The sequence below is a fragment of the Schistocerca gregaria genome, chromosome 9, assembly GCF_023897955.1.
Source record: "Schistocerca gregaria isolate iqSchGreg1 chromosome 9, iqSchGreg1.2, whole genome shotgun sequence".
In the NCBI taxonomy this organism is placed as follows: Eukaryota; Metazoa; Arthropoda; class Insecta; order Orthoptera; family Acrididae; genus Schistocerca; species Schistocerca gregaria.
The window spans coordinates 229,661,843-229,666,342 of record NC_064928.1 but is presented as its reverse complement, the minus strand read 5'-3'; positions in this window follow the sequence as shown (position 1 = coordinate 229,666,342).

The window sequence follows — 4,500 nt, the reverse complement described above, 5'->3', positions numbered from 1 at the left end:
CTGTGTTCTACTATGGTGCTTTTAGTGTCTCCGCATATCGCAGCACGCGACATAGCATTGCAATCGATAAGTACAACCGTTTCAGAGAGAAGAGCGGCCAATGTGACGATCTGGCTTTAAGTCGATTCGATAACAAATGACGAAAATGGAAGGATTTCTCGGGTTTTTACTACATATGAACACTTTTCACATTCTCCAGTGCAACTCGGCTGCTAGTCCTCCTTCATGCAAAATCTTAAGTTCCCGGTTAATGTCCAAGGCACAAAATCCAGCTAAAAATTCAATATTCAATACCTAAAACTCGAATTGTATTACTTCTTACTGGCTATTACATCAACTTAGAAGCTTGATCTGTGTTCTACTATGGTGCTTTTAGTGTCTCAGCATACCGCAGCACGCGACATAGCTTTGCAGACGATAAGTACAAGTGTTTCAGAGAGAAGAGCGGCCAATGTGACGATCTGGCTTTAAGTCGATTCGATAACAAATGACGAAAACGGACGGATTTCTCAGGTTTTTACTACAATTGAACACTTTTCACATTCTCCCGTGCAACTCGGCTGCTAGTCCTCCTTTCATGCTGAATATTAAGGTCCTAGCTCATGTCCAAGGCACAAAATCCAGCAAAAAATTCAATATTCAACAACTAAAACTCGAATTTTACTACTTCTTACTGGCAATTACATCAACTTAGAAGCTTCATCTGTGTTCTACTATGCTGCTTTCGTGTCTCTGCATACCGCAGCACGCGACATAGCTTTGCAGACGATAAGTACAAGCGTTTCAGAGAGAAGAGCGGCCAATGTGACGATCTGGCTTTAAGTCGATTCGATAACAAATGACGAAAACGGACCGATTTCTAAGGTTTTTACTACATATGAACACTTTTCACATTCTCCCGTGCAACTCGGCTGCTAGTCCTCCTTTCATGCTGAATGTTAAGGTCCTAGCTCATGTCCAAAGCACCAAAGCCTGCTAAAGATCAATAATCGATACCTAAAACTTGAATTGTACTACGTCTTACTGGGTATTACATCAACTTAGAAGCTTCATCTGTGTTCTACTACGGTGCTTTTAGTGTCTCCGCATACCGCAGCACGCGACATAGCTTTGCAGACGAAAAGTACAAGCGTTTCAGAGAGAAGATCGGAAAATTTGACGATCTGGCTTTAAGTCGATTCGATAACAAATGACGAAAATGGTAGGATTTCTCGGGTTTTTACTGCATATGAACACTTTTCACATTCCCCCGTGCAACTCGGCTGCTAGTCCTCCTTCATGCAAAATCTTAAGTTCCTAGCTCGTGTCCAAGGCACCAAAGAAGGGTAAAATGTCAATAACCGATAGCTAAAACTTGAATTGTACTACTTTTTACTGGCTATTACATCAACTTAGAAGCTTCATCTGTGTTCTACTATGGTGCTTTTAGTGTCTCCGCATATCGCAGCACGCGACATAGCATTGCAATCGATAAGTACAACCGTTTCAGAGAGAAGAGCGGCCAATGTGACGATCTGGCTTTAAGTCGATTCGATAACAAATGACGAAAATGGAAGGATTTCTCGGGTTTTTACTACATATGAACACTTTTCACATTCTCCAGTGCAACTCGGCTGCTAGTCCTCCTTCATGCAAAATCTTAAGTTCCCGGTTAATGTCCAAGGCACAAAATCCAGCTAAAAATTCAATATTCAATACCTAAAACTCGAATTGTATTACTTCTTACTGGCTATTACATCAACTTAGAAGCTTGATCTGTGTTCTACTATGGTGCTTTTAGTGTCTCAGCATACCGCAGCACGCGACATAGCTTTGCAGACGATAAGTACAAGTGTTTCAGAGAGAAGAGCGGCCAATGTGACGATCTGGCTTTAAGTCGATTCGATAACAAATGACGAAAACGGACGGATTTCTCAGGTTTTTACTACAATTGAACACTTTTCACATTCTCCCGTGCAACTCGGCTGCTAGTCCTCCTTTCATGCTGAATATTAAGGTCCTAGCTCATGTCCAAGGCACAAAATCCAGCAAAAAATTCAATATTCAACAACTAAAACTCGAATTTTACTACTTCTTACTGGCAATTACATCAACTTAGAAGCTTCATCTGTGTTCTACTATGCTGCTTTCGTGTCTCTGCATACCGCAGCACGCGACATAGCTTTGCAGACGATAAGTACAAGCGTTTCAGAGAGAAGAGCGGCCAATGTGACGATCTGGCTTTAAGTCGATTCGATAACAAATGAAGAAAACGGACGGATTTCTAAGGTTTTTACTACATATGAACACTTTTCACATTCTCCCGTGCAACTCGGCTGCTAGCCCTCCTTTCATGCAGAATCGTAAGGTCCTAGCTCATGTCCAAGGCACCAAAGCCAGCTAAAAAGTCAATAATCGATACCAAAAACTTGAATTGTACTACTTCTTACTGGCTATTACATCAACTTAGAAGCTTCATCTGTGTTCTACTATGGTGCTTTTCGTGTCTCCGCATACCGCAGCACGCGACATAGCTTTGCAGACGATAAGTACAACCGTTTCAGAGAGAAGAGCGGCCAATGTGACGATCTGGCTTTAAGTCGATTCGATAACAAATGACGAAAACGGACGTGTTTCTCAGGTTTTTACTACATATGAACACTTTTCACATTCTCCCGTGCAACTCGGCTGCTAGTCCTCCTTTCATGCAGAATCTTAAGGTCCTAGCTCATGTCCAAGGCACCAAAGCCAGCTATAAAGTCAATAATCGATACCTAAAACTTGAATTGTACTACGTCTTACTGGGTATTACATCAACTTAGAAGCTTCATCTGTGTTCTACTATGGTGCTTTTAGTGTCTCCGCATACCGCAGCACGCGAAATAGTTTTGCAGACGATAAGTACAACCGTTTCAGAGAGAAGAGCGGCCAATGTGACGATCTGGCTTTAAGTCGATTCGATAACAAATGACGAAAACGGACCGATTTCTCAGGTTTTTACTACATATGAACACTTTTCATATTCTCCCGTGCAACTCGGCTGCTAGTCCTCCTGTCGTGCAGAATCTTAAGGTCCTAGCTCATGTCCAAGGCACCAAAGCCAGCTAAAAAGTCCATAAACAATACCTAAAACTTGAATTGTACTACTTCTTACTGGCTATTACATCAACTTATAAGCTTCATCTGTGTTCTACTACGGTGCTTTTAGTTTCTCCGCATACCGCAGCAGGCGACATAGTTCTGCAGTCGATATGTACAACCGTTTCAGAGAGAAGAGCGGCCAATGTGACGATCTGGCTTTGAGTCGATTCGATAACAAATGACGAAAACTGACGGATTTCTCAGGTTTTTACTACATATGAACACTTTACACTTTCTCCCGTGGAACTCGGATGCTAGTCCTCCTTTCGTGCTGAATCTTAAGGTCCTAGCCCTTGTCCAAGGCACCAAAGCCAGCTAAAGATCAATATTCAATACCTAAAACTTGAATTGTACCACTTCTTACTGGCTATTACATCAACTTAGAAGCTTGATCTGTGTTCTACTATGGTGATTTTAGTGTCTCAGCATACCGCAGCACGCGACATAGCTTTGCAGACGATAAGTACAACCGTTTCAGAGAGAAGAGCGGCCAATGTGACGATCTGGCTTTAAGTCGATTCGATAACAAATGACGAAAACGGACGGATTTCTCAGGTTTTTACTACATATGAACACTATTCACATTCTCGCGTGCAACTCGGCTGCTAGTCCTCCTTTCATGCAGAATCTTAAGGTCCTAGCTCATGTCCAAGGCACCAAAGCCAGCTAAAATGTCAATAATCGATACCTAAAATTTGAATTGTACTACTTCTTACTGCATATTACATCAACTTAGAAGCTTCATCTGTGTTCTACTGTGGTGATTTTAGTGTTTCCGCATACCGCTGCACGTGACATAGCTTTGCAGACGATAAGTACAACCGATTCAGAGAGGAGAGCGGCCAATGTGACGATCTGGCTTTAAGTCGATTCGATAGCAAATGACGGAAACGGACGGATTTCTCAGGTTTTTACTACATATGAACACTTTTCACATTCTCCCGTGCAACTCGGCTGCTAGTCCTCCTTTCATGCAGAATGTTAAAGACCTAGCTCATGTCCAAGGCACCAAAGCCAGCTAAAAAGTCAATAATCGATACCTAAAACTTGAATTGTACTACGTCTTACTGGGTATTACATCAACTTAGAAGCTTCATCTGTGTTCTACTATGGTGCTTTTAGTGTCTCCGCATACCGCAGCACGCGACATAGCTTTGCAGACGATAAGTACAACCGTTTCAGAGAGAAGAGCGGCCAATGTGACGATCTGGCTTTAAGTCGATTCGATAACAAATGACGAAAACGGACGTATTTCTCAGGTTTTTACTACATTTGAACACTTTTCACATTTCCCGTGCAACTCGGCTGCTAGTCCTCCATTCATGCAGAATCTTAAGGTCCTAGCTCATGTCCAAGGCACCAAAGCCAGCTAAAAAGTCA